This window comes from Gopherus evgoodei, chromosome 1 (assembly GCF_007399415.2).
Source record: "Gopherus evgoodei ecotype Sinaloan lineage chromosome 1, rGopEvg1_v1.p, whole genome shotgun sequence".
Taxonomy (NCBI): domain Eukaryota; kingdom Metazoa; phylum Chordata; order Testudines; family Testudinidae; genus Gopherus; species Gopherus evgoodei.
This window is the reverse complement of record NC_044322.1, coordinates 133,034,157-133,049,375: the sequence shown is the minus strand read 5'-3', so window position 1 is coordinate 133,049,375 and position 15,219 is coordinate 133,034,157. Positions and strand designations below refer to the sequence as shown.

The window sequence follows — 15,219 nt, the reverse complement described above, 5'->3', positions numbered from 1 at the left end:
TGGGAATCAAGACTGAGGGGAAAAACAACTGAGGAGAGTTGGCAGTTTTTCAAAGGGACACTATTAAGGGCCCAAAAGCAAGCTATTCCGATGGGTAGGAAAGATAGAAAATGTGGCAACAGACCACCTTGGCTTAACCACAAGATCTTACATGACCTACAAAATAAAAAGGAGTCATAAAAAATGGAAACTAGGTCAGATTATAAAGGATGAATATAGGCAAACAACACAGGAATGCAGGGGCAAGATTAGAAAGGCAAAGGCACAAAATGAGCTCAAACTAGTTATGGGAATAAAGGGAAACAAGAAGACTTTTTATCAATACATTAGAAGCAAGACGAAGACCAAGGACAGGGTAGGCCCACTGCTCAGTGAGGAAGGAGAAACAGTAACGGGAGACTTGGAAATGGCAGAGATGCTTAATGACTTCTTTGTTTCGGTCTTCACTGAGAAGTCTGAAGGAATGTCTAACATAGTGAATGCTGATGGGAAGGGGGTAGGTTCAGAAGATAAAATAAAAAAGAGCAAGTTAAAAATCACTTTAAAAAGTTAGATGCCTGCAAGTCACCAGGGTCTGATGAAATGCATCCTAGAATACTCAAGGAGTTAATAAAGGAGGTATCTGAGCCTCTAGCTATTATCTTTGGAAAGTCATGGGAGAAGGGAGAGATTCCAGAAGACTGGAAAAGGGCAAATACAGTGCCCATCTATAAAAAGGGAAATAAAAACAACCCAGGAAATTATAGACCAGTTAGTTTAACTTCTGTGCCAAGGAAGATAATTGAGCAAGTAATTAAAGAAATCATCTGCAAACACTTGGAAGGTGGTAAGGTGATAGGGAACAGCCAGCATGGATTTGTAAAGAACAAATCGTGTCAAACCAATCTGATCGCTTTCTTTGATAAGATAACGAGTCTTGTGGATAGCGGAGAAGCGGTGGATGTGGTATACCTAGACTTTAGTAAGGCATTTGATACGGTCTAGCATGATATCCTTATCGATAAACTAGGTAAATACAATTTAGATGGGGCTAGTATAAGATAGGTGCATAACTGGCTGGATAACCGTACTCAGAGAGTAGTTATTAATGGCTCCCAATCCTGCTCGAAAGGTATAACAAGTAGGGTTCCGCAGAGGTCTGTCTTGGGACCGGCTCTGTTCAATATCTTCATCAACAACTTAGATGTTGGCATAGAAAGTACGCTTATTAAGTTTGTGGACAATACCAAACTGGGAGGGATTGCAACTGCTTTGGAGGACAGGGTCAAAATTCAAAATGATCTGGACAAATTGGAGAAATGGTCTGAGGTAAACTGGATGAAGTTCAATAAAGATAAATGCAAAGTGCTCCACTTAGGAAGGAACAATCAGTTTCACACATACAGAATGGGAAGAGACTGTCTAGGAAGGAGTATGGCAGAAAGAGATCTAGGGGTCATAGTGGACCACAAGCTTAATATGAGTCAACAGTGTGATACTGTTGCAAAAAAAGCAAACGTGATTCTGGGATGCATTAACACATGTGTTCTAAACAAGACACGAGAAGTCATTTTTCCGCTCTACTCTGCGCTGGTTAGGCCTCAACTGGAGTATTGCGTCCACTTCTGGGCACCGCATTTCAAGAAAGATGTGGAAAAATTGCGGGTCCAGAGAAGAGCAACAAGAATGATTAAAGGTCTTGAGAACATGACCTATAAAGGAAGGCTGAAAGAATTGGGTTTATTTAGCTTGGAAAAGAGAAGACTGAGAGGGGACATGATAGCAGTTTTCAGGTATCTAAAAGGGTGTCATCAGGAGGAGGGAGTAAACTGCTTCACCTTAGCCTCTAATGATAGAACAAGAAGCAATGGGCTTAAACTGCAGCAAGGGAGATTTAGGTTGGACATTAGGAAAAAGTTCCTAACTGTCAGGGTAGTTAAACACTGAATAAATTGCCTAGGAAGGTTGTGGAATCTCCATCTCTGGAGATATTTAAGAGCAGGTTAGATAAATGTCTATCAGGGATGGTCTAGACAGTATTTGGTCCTGCCGTGAGGGCAGGGGACTGGACTCGATCTCTCGAGGTCCCTTCCAGTCCTAGAGTCTATGAATAGCTATGCTGGCTAGGAGTGTGGAACAAAAAAAATCATACCCCTGAAGATAATTAGGCTGATAAAACCACTAGCACAGATGCTTCTGTCATCTTAACTCATATCATCCGGGGAGGTGGCATTACTATGCTGGCAAAAGAATTTCTGTCAGGATACATTGCTCTACCTTAGGTCAACATAGCCCATGTCTACGCTACAGAGCCCAGGTATAATAGAGACAGAAGACAGACGAGGGAGTTCGGATGCGTTGATTATTCATTAACCATTAATTTTTGAGATCTAGCAGTTTATAATCCATTTAATACATAGCATATTGATTTTGTATAGTGTTAAGAAGTCTACATACATCAACGCAATTATCTTTGTCAACCAAGGCAGTGATCGATCTCTAAGATAAAATACTCACTAAAACTGCTTGGCTGACTGTGATGGGGTGTGCTCGCCACACCAGCCCTGAAAGAGCTGATTAGGCTAGGTGGGCCCCATCACCTAACTAAGCTGCAAATGTGGGAGACTTAGGTTGTGTGGAGGGCCTAATTACAAGGAAGTTCACCTATGAGGGAGCAGGCAGAGCTTCTATAAAGCTAGGAGGCTGGCAGTGGCAACAAGGTGGGAGGCAGCAGGGATGAAGCCTGCATCCTCTCTCTCTGCAGTAAGGGAGCAGGAATGGGATGTAGAAACTCATGAGGAAGGATTTACATAGTGGGCCTAAGAGAAAAGGTTGTGAGTAAGAAGGCTGATGAAAAAGAAGCATGGTGGGCTGTAGTCCAGGGAAGAGGGCAGCAAGGTTAGTGAAGTCCCAGACCAACTGCTTGCTACAGAGCCCTGAACAGGAACCCAGAGTAGAGGGTATGCCTTGGTTTCCCTATCATCCACTACAGAGTGATTTTGTTAAGGGAAGCTGATAGGAAGACTGGTGGAGACACTGCAGGAGTGACAAAGTCAGGACAGTGGGTACAGAAGGACTTTGAAAGACTTCTTATGAAGAGGAAATTAAAGCGTGATCTGGCTGGAGGGTCATGTCATGCAGTAGACATACTGTAACTTGGTGAGCAGGAGAAGAACTGTATGGTGGAAGACAAAAAAGGGATTGCTAAACTGGGCAGAGCTGATTACTAGGAGGCACCACCCGGCGGCAAGCAGAACACCCTTTGACACTAACCTTCCTTACTTCATCTCACATATTATTCCTTGTTTTCCTTCCTAGCTTTACTCCACTTTCTTTCCTATAATAGATCTTAATGTATTTTCTCCTGAGTCATATTCAGTTTCCAGTTCTCTTCTTTCTCCTTCCATCTACCACCATCTCATCTCTCTTTTCACTGTGTTCTTCTCCTCCTCTCTTGCATTTCTTCCTCACCCCAGCCTCCAAAAAAATCTGTATACTGCTTTCCTAACTTACCCCATTAACCTTTCCCACTCTCTCCTGCCCACCCTGACATAGGGATCAATTTGTTAACTAAACAACTGGTGGTAGGTTTAAGTTTTTACTCAAACAAATGATTGAGACACACAACCCACGCACAGTCTGGAGGCAATGCCCAAAAGAAGAGCCATGCCCCAAGCTGCTGGGAACGTGAAACATGCTGGAAAGCCTAATAGAGTGTTGTCCCTGATGTGTGCTTGGGAGTGGGGCTCCATCTTTCCTATCATTCTCTAGTTAGTAGATGGCTGATAATCTGAGATGCCTGTGGGCCAAGCTTCAAATTTTTCCCAATACCTTTTGGCTGCTAGATAGTAACAACATGCTGGGTGTGTCCTCCTCCTCCCCCTCCCCCAAAAACACCCCACCTCCTTTTGGCAGCTTCAGGAATAGGGAGTAATTTCTGCTACTTTACTCCTTCCTCGGTCTCCTGGTTGATGTGATGGGGGAGGTGTATTACTACTACCCCACCCCTCTCTCAATCTGGTGTTAAGTCCCTTTCTCCAAAAAATGAATAGCTACAGTACATACGTCTCCTAGCTGCTTAGGGCTTTCCCAAGCATTGGCAAAATTGAGTTCTTATTTGTTCCACTGCCACCAAGAAGACTTTGAATAGCAGCAATGAAGACTCACAAGCCTGGTCAGTTTTCACTCTACAGCATTTCCAAAGAAACATCTAATCAGCAGCATACTTTGAAGATGTCTGTCTGTAAGATAACATAGCAGCAGTTTATCCTGAGTTTGCATTTGAAAGGTTATCTTTGCAACCACAGGGCTAGAATGAAGGCTTAAATTCTGCAGAAGTTGATGGCACTGGCCTGATATAAATCACCTTTTGTATCTGCTTCAAGCTAAATGTGTCCATCTCCACTGAACGAACTGTACCACATATTCATGCATTCTTGGTGAGCCAAGGGAAGATTAAGCATTAATCTAAATTAGTATTTGGACAAATCTATACACATATCAGTCAACATTCAAAATTACTGATTATTTTAACAAATTAAGGCATATAAATTTAAGCATACTGAAATAAATTGTCATGAATTCAACGGCGTTATGATAAGACTTGTTTAATTCTTTCCTCTGAGCTCTATATATTTGCTCCATATATTTCGAAGAACCATATGGAAAGGCTTCCTCCTTCCATTACATTTCAGGGGAAAGCAAAGAGATAGACTGACTACTGAGACAAATATACTTCCCTTCAGACACCCCGAAGGTAACATATTCAAAACCAAAAATTGGGCCATTAAACCTCACCCACCGTGTGTCTCTAATATCCTGGGACCGAGATGGCTATAATACCACTGCATATTCAAAATAAGTCAACAGCAGCATTAAAGTATACAATCAATGCAGAAAATTATATTTATGAATACACAAAACTGCAGTACATGAACACAAAACATACACATATACACAGTCAATAGAATATGGAAAAAGCCAAAATTTTGTTTTCAGATATAACAGTTAACTGTATAAACAGTATAAATATTTACCTACAAAAACAGCAATGTACCATTGTGCAAGAAAACAGGAATTGAACAAATTATTATTAGTCTTTAAACCAGACTCTATTTAAATGTTTCTGTGGCCTGCTTAACATTCCATGCATATTTCTGGCAAGGTAGTTCTGGACGAAGTTCAAACTGTCCTTTTCTAACTTTCACTTACTATAAAAACTGTTTAATATAGAAAAGTATACAGCAAACTTTCTTATTTTACCAACACCTAAAATACTGACACTTGTGTTCAGTAACTCTACATGGAATTTTTTAGAGCAAATCTTCAAAGTGAGATTGCCTTTACCAGACCACACCATATATAAATGTTACATACTTCCATAATCTTTAAACTGTAATAATTTTTTCAGTTAGCTGATGCAAGTAAGTTTATAAAAAAATACTTAAACCTGTTTTTAAAAATTGATGTTTTCTTACTCATTGAGACATGCCATCAAGCCCAAAATATGTGAAGTCATTTTGTAACAATGTAGTCCAAAGTAATGTGTTGTAGCCCACATATTCCTCAAATTGATTAGAAAAAAACACTGATTTGCCAAATTTCTCCCTAAATGTTATCTTCTGATAAGGTAATCCATCATATTATTTCATTATATCCCAAGCAGCTGGGTTTCCAATTTGTTCAAACCGGCTAATAAATCAGCATGGTCATGCTGCAAAGTTATAGTGGATTCTATACTAGCATTTGAAAAATGAAAACACACTCCTGTGCATGGGCACTAACTACAGACAGTGGTGCTTTGTCTCCTAAAATACGCTTTTACCGCTCAAATAATATTTACAAATTGGAAATAAAAAGATACTTTAACACTATACAGAAATGACTAGGGACCTGATCCTGCAAACTCACACCCCTAACTTAAGTGAGCTGGCCCACTTCAGACGTCAGTGTGATTATTCATGCAAGTAAAGATAAGCATGTGCAAGTGTTTACAGGGACTGAGTACTGTATCAGAATAAAGCTATGCAGCTCAATCAGTCTATATCCACTGTAAGAGACTTTATGCTCCATTTCTTTTAAAAACGCAGCTACATCTAAAATAGTGCAGTTTGAGGGGCATTGGAGTTGCTTGGGGCTTCTAGAGCAGAGAAGCAAAGAATTCACACAAGGCCTCTTTAAGAATATTTAAATCAGAGGAGGCCTAAATATTTTTCTGTTCTTCTGAGAAGGAAATGGCAGGTCAAAGCTTGAGAAGAAATGTTATTAGATTTCAACAAGTGACAACTCTGTACTTCTAAACTACATCACGATGCACCAATATCATCTCCACTTTTACACTTCACAGCAAAGTGATATTTCACTCCACTATGAATGCTTTAAAATGCTCGTGTTGAATTACAAACAATAGTTTGCAGAAGTTTCCATGAGAGCAAGAAGAGCTTCTTTGACTTCATATTGGGAGTTGAGTTAAAAATTACTAGCGCAAACCGTGACTTACAAGAATTAAATAAACCCTTTAAATATGTTGCGGTAAGTGTCCTTTTTGGATTTTCTTGGCTCGTAAACTTACACCATGGAACAGACAAGCCACCCCCATCACCAGATCAATAAAATCGAGTGCCCGCAGAACGGCTGCTCTTTCAGGTGGCTTCAGCCCATCCGTGCAAGCTGAAATGCTGCAACAGTTCTGCTACTTGGAAGGTCTCTGCGTTCGTGCGGGCTGAACCTGGCTCCAGCACAGCGAGCAGCCCGGCGAAGGCGTGACGGCCCCAGCCAGCACGCATACACCTCCCGACCTCTCTGCTGGGGGAGCGCGGAGAGGGCAAGCGGGCCCCGTTAGTGTCCAAAAGCAAATCCTCGCTGCTGGGCCGAGGGAAGCGAGGCAGCCGATCCACCCCAGCCCGGGCTACTACCCGCCCCCAGGAAGGGAGCACATAGAGGCAATGGACCCCACCCCCGCGGAGGAGACAGGAAGGGGGGCATCAGCCAGATGTAACCAGGGGGCTCGCCAGGCTCCCACCCCTTGTGCCTCCCTGGCTGCGGCGGCCCCGGACCGCAGTTAGCTGCCCTTCCCCCAGCGCAGCCCCCGGTGCAGACGGCTTGGGTGCCCGCTGGCCCCTTACCTGTCCCGGGGGTCGATCCACGAGGTCTGCCGGGTGTTGTGGTCGATGTAGAACACGCGCCCGTCGAAGTCTCTCGCCTCCTCCCAGCCCGCGGGCAGCGGCAGCTCCGAGCTCTCCCGGCCCCGCTGGCCACCCCCCGCCGCCGGCTGCCCGGCTCCCTGCTGCTGCTGCTGCTGCCGCCGCCGGCGGCCGCTCACCCAGGGCATGGCCCCGCCGCTCCCCGGCCGCCGCCACCTGGCCCCGGCCGCCGCCCGCTCGCCGGCCGGCCCCGCTGCAGGGCCCCGGCCGCCCGCCGCCGTCGCCGCCTCCAGCGCTACCAAGCGGCCCCGCGGAGAGCGGGACTGGGGCGGCTCCGGCAGCGCCGCGCCGGGCTCATCCTCCCCCGCTCCGAGCCGGGACCAGCCCCGCCGCTAACCCCGCCCGGCAGCGGCCCCGAGAGCCCGCGTCTCCCAGCGCCCGCCCCGCTCACAGCCCCGCCGGCTCCCCCTGCTCCCGCCCGGCGCCTGCCCCGGCCATCTTCCCTCCCTGCCTGCGCCAGGGCCGGCCCCTCCCGGCGATTCCCACGCTGGGGCGGGGAGCGGCGCTTCCCCTCCGCCCGCCTCCAGCCCCAGCGGCGCAGACACTCCCCTCCGGCCTGGACAGACCCGCTCCCGGAAGGGGGGCGAGGCGCGGCGGCCGAAGTTAGCTCCTGGCCCAGGTGGCGCGGAAACAAATCCGGGCGTGAGGAACCGGGAGGGGATCCGGAGCGGCGGGGCCACGCGGCGTTTGCTCCTGTGTTCAGAGCCGGGATCCGGTTACAGCCACACTCCCCCAGCCAGGGTAGTGGCTCGGCCCTGGGGGAAGAGAGCTGCCCCGTGTGAAACCGCGCCAAGTTGGGGCGTTCCCACATCTGACCCCCTTCTAGAGCATGCGAATTTCACCCCTACCCTGTGTTCACACACGCAATTGGGAGACTGAGGCGCAATTATAAAGGGACTGGAGAGCGGCCTCCCCGTGCCTCATGACATGCCTCTTCACTACTTCCTCGATCCCAAAGCCCGGATCCTCAGGGGACTTAGACTCCTAACTTCAATTCATTTCAGTGGAAGCTTGGAGCCTTTGGAGGATCTGGGACCAAGTGTCCGTCAAAATCTGTAGCTGTCACTAAGATGGTAAGTAATATTTATGTGCCTATGGGGAAAGTTTGACCCTCGGAGCCTGCAGAGGATAAGATTTAAAGGCGTGCAGAAGAGACCAGCTACACAACATCAATGCAACCCTGACTGCTTCCCTGGAGCTGGCAATAGCGATGGGCAGAGGAGTTGGAGAATCTCATGATTGTGATATGAGATGTGGGAGGTTTGAGCCTCTCTCCCCCCATGTGTCTGCATTTCTTATGGTACACAGGCACCTCTTTTCTTTGATCAGCATGCCTCATTTCAGTGCTGAATTGTGGTGTATTAGTAGCAACACAGGGGTCTCCTTGCCCTGGGGATTGCCAGGGGTGAGATTGGATATGAGAGTGGTCTGTAGGTTTAATAATGGTTAAGTGATACCGTTAGATGGAATCCTATAAGGGGTGAAGGGGTCATAGCGTTCAGCAAATGTTGGGATGTTTCTGTGGAGTAGGATCAGTGTTTGAGAGTAGGATAGTGGAGGTAGCTCCTGTTAATACAGGTTACCTAACACAAAACATGCACCTGGTGCACTTGCAGTCTTTATTTCCTAATTTTGAAAGATCTGAGTTTAGCTGAACTTGTTGTTTCAGAAGGGCACATGGCATCCCCTATTAACTTTAAATCTGGGTGAAAGTTTTGAGATACTAAATTTTTATTTTTTTTAAAAGCAGCAAAGAGCCCTGTGGCACCTTATAGACTAACAGATGTATTGCAGCATGAGCTTTCGTGGGTGAATACCCACTTCGTCAGATGCATGTAGTGGAAATTTCCAGAGGTAGGTATAAATATGCAAGCAGTATTCAATACGTCTGTTAGTCAGTAAGGTGCCACAGGACTCTTTGTTGCTTTTACAGATCCAGACTAACATGGCTACCCCTCTGATACTAGTTTTTTAAAGTAATTTACAAGCACTTCCATGTATCATACCCAGCTCTCCCTTCCAAAGCCTCTGGCTCCTTCACAGCGATTAGTCCTAGTGCAGAATGCACTGGCTGCATGTTAGGCCCGTCCCTCTGCATCATCTCCATATCTCTGCCAGTCTAGAACAGCCTAGAACAGCCTGGCTCTCCCTCCTCAACCATCCACTCCATGCGGAGGCAGGCAGCAGCATGGAACCTGCAGGTGGAGGATTCAGGGTCAGGGACAAAGAGTCAGAAGGGACATGTTTTGAAGAGGAGAAAGACATTGTGGCTGACCAGAGAAGAAGAATGGCCCAGGGGTTAGGATCTCAAACTTGGGTCCACTTTGCTGCTCTGCGACAGACCATTTGTGACCTTGACCAAGTCAGTCTCTTTGTGACTAAGCTCCTCATCAGTAAAAATGGGAATAATAACACTTCCCTGCAGAAATGGAGTCCCTCAGTCTACCTGCCTTACGCCCATAAGCAGGTGGTTTCAGAGGCCCCATTTCCATGGAAGGGGCAACAGAGCGAATCGGTGCCCAGGAAGTCTGCAGAGAGGCCAAAGGAGGAAACAGCGCTGTAGCCTGTTGAGGCGGCCTGCTTAAAATATCTAGGATCCAGAGGTTTGGATTCCCCTCACAGCTGTTTATTGAGTGGCCATGAGGGGGCACTTCAGTAGACCCGGTATACCTCACGCACCTCCTGGGTGTGGTGCTTTGTCCCATCTAGTGGCACTGAGACCACTTAGCCCTGGTCTACGCTACAGGGTTAGGTCTAATTTAGCTGCAATAGGTCGATTTTACAATGAATGCATCTACACAAGCAACCCAGTTCTGTCGACCTAAAGGGCTCTTAAAATTGACTCCTCCCCAGCAAGGGGATTAGCACTAAAATCGACCTTGCTGGGTCGAATTTGGGGTAGTGCGGACGCAAATCGATGTTATTGGCCTCTGGGAGCTATTCCAGAGTGTTCCAATATGACAGCTCTGGACAGCACTTTCAACTCTGATGCACTAGCCAGGTACACAGGAAAAGCCCCGGGAACTTTTGAATTTCATTTCCTGTTTGGTCAGCGTGGCAAGCTCAGCAGCACAGGTAACCATGCAGTCCTCCCAGAATCACAAACGAGCTCCAGCATGAAGCAAATGGGAGACAGTGGATCTGATTGCTGTATGGGGAGAAGAATCTGTGCAGGCAGAACTCTGATCAAAAAGAAGAAATGCTAATATATATGCCAAATCGCAGAGGGCATGATGAACAGAGGCTACAACAGGGACACACAGCCGTGCTGCTTGAAAATTAAGGAGCTCAGGGGAGCCTACCAAAAGACAAAGGAGGCAAACAGTCATACATGCCGCTTCTATGATCAGCTGCATGGCATTCTAGGGGGGGGATCCTACCACTACCCTACCACTGTCCGTGGACACCTGGAAGCAGGGAGTCTCACTCAACACAGCAATGGATTTTGTGGAGGAGGAGGAGACAAATGCGCAGCAGGCAAGTGGTGAATCTGTTCTCCCCGGCAGCCAGGACCTTTTCATCACCCTGGAGCCAATACCCTCTCAAGGTAGGATCCTGACCATAAAGGTGGAGAAGGCACCTCTGATGAATGCACATTTGTAACTACAGTACAGGGTTTAAAAGAAATAGTGTTTAATTTGCCCTGAAGACTTGGGATGCATTTGCGGCCAGTACTGCTACTGGAAAAGTCTATTAAGGTGTCTGGGGATGGAGCAGGAATCCTCCAGGGACATCTCCATGAAGCTCTCCTGGAGGTACTCTGAGGGTATGTCTTCACTACTGGCCGGATTGGCGGGCAGCGATCAATCCAGACAGAGGCGTAGCGAGTGCCCTCCGTACCCTCCGACCGGAGGGGGCCCCGCAAGGAAGGGGGCCCCTAAAAGTGGCAAAAAAAAGTAAGGTATAACTAGGTAAGTGACATTTATGGACGCTATTGCACAATCCATGTCGGTTTTACTGACAAAACCGTGAAGTCATTATGATACATCATAATGCTATTGGCTACATCAGTTGTCTGTCAGTCAGTTTCGAATTTTAGTTGGACCCATTCAAAGAATGTGTATTTGCGTTCATAATGGTGGTCGGCGGATAAATGTTATTAATTTAGTTGTTTAGTTTTTTATCGTTTCCAACGCAGAAGCATGCTTTGTGATGTCTAAGAGAATGTATAAGAGCGGAGCTAGTAAATGAAAGGCAGCAAAAGATGCCGAGAAGGAACTTTGAGAAAATTCCAAAGTTGTCAACGTATTTTGCACTGCAATCCAACGTACAGGTACAGGCACATGAAACAGACAGCACTAACAGCGACGAATCGTATCCAGAAGTATCCAGAAGTGCTTCAAGTGAGGTCGAAGGTGAAGCCAGTTGTTCTACCAAACAAACTGTGACAGATATTGCAACTGCTGCCAGGAAAGAAGTATCTGAATCTGAACCACTGACTGATGATCCAGGAGATTGGCCATCTATAATATCGGACAGGCAAGTGTGTCACATTGTTGCACGTGGCCCACCGCAGCAAAATGAAAGTTACGAATTTCCATTTAACGAGGAAAGACGGAGGTTCACAAGTACTCATTTCTATAGAACCGTGGCAAATGGTGAGAAAATAAGACGTTCATGGTTAATGTACTTAGTTCAGAAAGATGCCATTTTTTGTTTTTGTTGTAAATTATTTGGCACTGGCGACATACCGCTACGTCATGGAACATCTGCTTGGAAAGCACTGTCAAAAAGACTTCAGCAGCATGAAACAGGCAAAGGTCATCAAGACTGTACGGTGAAATGGTTTGACCTTCGGTCAGGCATAGTAAACCGTACATCTATTGACCAACTCGAATTGCAGGCTTTTCTGAAAGAAAGAGATTTCTGGAGAAATGTTGCCAAACGCATGGTTGATGTCGTTATTTTCTTGTCCGAAAGAAACTTGGCATTTCGAGGAAGTAATGAAAAGCTCAGCAATCCTTCGCATGGCAACTTTTTGGGACTGTTTGAATTGCTTGCAAAGTATGATACTGTCCTCAGCGAACTTTTACAGAGGCTTAAGAAGGCAGAGACACATGTTCAGTACCTCAGTCCACAGATCCAAAACGAGCTGATTCAACTTGTTGCCAGTAACATTCAAGAGGCCAACATAGCGCAGCTTAAAAAAGCAAAATATTATTCAATTATTTTGGACTGTACTCCCGACGTGTCACATGAAGAACAGACGTCTGTGGTGTTACGCTTTGTTGAATGCAACGGTGAAGATGGTGTCAATATTCGTGAAGCGTTTGTTGGTTTTCTTAATGTTCATGATACAACTGGCAAGGGCTTATTGGAAGTGTTTCTTGAAAAGGCAAACAACTTAGGAATAGACTGCTGACATGAGAGGCCAAGCTTATGATAACGGCACAAATATGACAGGAAAGAATAAAGGAGTTCAAGCCCGCATGCTAGAAATATATGACCGTGCCTTGTATGTACCATGTGGAGCTCACACTTGGAATCTTGTGATCTCAGACGTGGCAAAGTCATCGAAATATGCCGTTGACTTTTTCGGTCTGATTAACAGAATATACGTTATCTTTTCTTCTTCACCTTCACGTTGGGATATACTTCAAGAACATGTGCCAATATCTGTTAAAGGGTTATCAGACACTCGTTGGGAGTCGAGAATTGATGCTGTGAAGCCATTGCATTATCACCTTGAAGAATTGTGCAATGCTTTGTCATCTTTGCGAGAATATGCTCTCGAACAGAAAGATGGCAATACAGCAACAGAAGCCGGTGCGCTTTTAGACCATGTTACTACGTGGCCTTTTGTTCTGACTGTGTACACGTGGTACGATGTACTATTTCACATCAATAAAACCAGCAAATTAATTCAGTCACCAGATGTGTCAATTGACGTACTGCAGGCAGAAGTCGGTGCTACAATGAAGTTTTTGGAAGACTATCGAAATACAGGATATAACTCTGTGGTCACAAATGCACGTGAAATAGCAGAGCATATGCGTATTGAGCAGGTGTTTCCAGAAACCAGGGTGCGACGTAAGAAGAGAATGTTTGATTACGAATGTGCTGATGATTCGAGTCATCTTTCTGCCGAAGAAAAATTCAAATCACAGTTCTTTCTTGTTCTCAATGATCAGGCCATATCTTCTCTTTCGTCGCGATTTGACCAACTCGTGGAGTGGTATAAGTTGTTTGGATTTCTGTACAATGCTAACAGCCTGAAGCAGAGTCACAAAGAAAATGAACTGGAGAATCACAGCAAAAATTTTGAAAGAAAAATGGAAGACATTGATGCCAACGAACTCATAATGGAATTGAATTGTTTTATTTATGTCATCGAGAAAAAGAAAGGACTTGTCACGGCAAACAATTTTTTAACGTACATATACAAGAACAGCCTTCAGGAGATATATCCGAATCTTTGCATTTGCTCAGAATTCTTCTGACCGCACCAGTTACTGTCGCTGGTGCTGAAAGGAGCTTCAGCAGAATGAAACTGATCAAGAATATCCTGCGCTCAACCCTGAGAGATGACAGGCTTTCTGCGCTTGCAGTTATGTCAATCAAAAACAAGATTGCCAGATCTCTAGATATGACGCATTGATTAACCAATTTGCGGAGAACAAGGCTCGAAAGAAGCGCTTTGAGTAAATACGGAATACATGTACACTGTAGGCCTATGTATACATAATATGAACCCTGTATATTGTATAAAATAAATACCGCATTCCAGTTTCTGCATTGTAAGGGGCCCCGGACATATGTTCGGAGGAGGCCACGTTCTTTGTTGCTACGGCCCTGGATCCAGAGGGGATCTAGTCTAGTCCCCGAGCGCTCTCCTGTCGACTCCTGTACTCCAGCTTGGCAAGAGGCGCAGGCAGAGTCGACGGGGGAGTGGTAGCAGTCAACTCACCGCGGTGAAGACACCACAATAAGTCGATCTAAGTACGTCAATTTCAGCTATATTATTCACCTAGCTGAAGCTGCCTAACTTAGATTGACTTCCCACCCCACCCAGTGTAGACCAGGCCTGAAAGCCTTTGCAGAAGGTTTCTGGGGAAGGTTGCCTTATTTTGTCCTCCACGGTAGGATACTTTACCTTGACAAGCCAGTAGCAAGTAGTCTGGAATCATTGCAGCACAAAGCATGGCAGGGAATGGTCATGGGTTTTGGTCGCGTTCAAGCAACATTCAGTCTATATCTTTCTGTGTTAGCCTTAGGAGAGTGATATCGTTCATGATCACCTGATTGAAATAGGGGAATTTTTGTAAGGGAACAGTAAAAGGACCCTGTTCGTGTTGGGCTGTTTGCTCTTGGCTAACAGGGATCATCCCTGAGAATAGCCACATGGCAGGGGGAGGGGTGAAGGGATCATCCCAAATAGCCACAAGGCGGGGGGGGGAGGTGCTGCACATCCACCCGAAGACCGCAGACCCTCCTTTTAAATGGCAAACCCAACTGGCATTGCTTGCTATGGGAAAGGAAGGCGCTGCAGTTTGAAAACATTCTCACGTGTTTAGGAGGACGTTAGAAGCCAAACCCACATACTCTTAGTCTTACCGTGGCTTCCTGGAAACCAAATTCTGTTGCTTAGCCATGTGTGATGCGTCACCATACCGGTAGGCGCTTGATATAAAAGGCAAAATGCAACCTTGTACGTAAAGCACATATGCTGTCTGCTGTGAATTGCTTGATTCAGTGTGAAAGTCTCCCTTTTGTTCTCAGAAATGTCTCTTCTTAAATTCTACTCTCCCTTTTTATCCCCCTGCAGGTGCAAATGTTTCTGTGCTCCCCCTATCATCTCCGTACCTGAGATTATCGCAGATTAGAAGGTGAAAAAAACGCACTCATGATGACATGTTTTCTGAGCTCATGCAGTCCTCCTGCACTGATAGGGCACAGCTGAAGCTAATGGGGGAGCAAACGGACATGCTCAGGCATCTGGTGGAGCTGCAGGAAAGCCAACAAGAGCACAGACTGCCCCTGCATCCACTGTACAACCTCTTGCCCTCCTCCCCAAGTTCTATATCCTCCTCACCCAGAC

At 45.9% G+C, this 15,219-nt stretch overlaps 1 protein-coding gene across 2 annotated transcripts in view; it reads right to left on the bottom strand.

The window, feature by feature from the left end:
* The window catches only part of WWC3 (WWC family member 3), a 180,692-nt gene extending 173,442 nt beyond the window's left edge, over positions 1-7,250 (bottom strand). For both annotated transcript variants that reach the window (XM_030572575.1, XM_030572584.1), the window contains exon 1: positions 7,104-7,250. The gene's annotated coding sequence lies outside the window, so the exon portion shown is untranslated. The remainder of the gene's footprint in view (positions 1-7,103) is intronic.
* Positions 7,251-15,219: the final 7,969 nt, after the last annotated feature.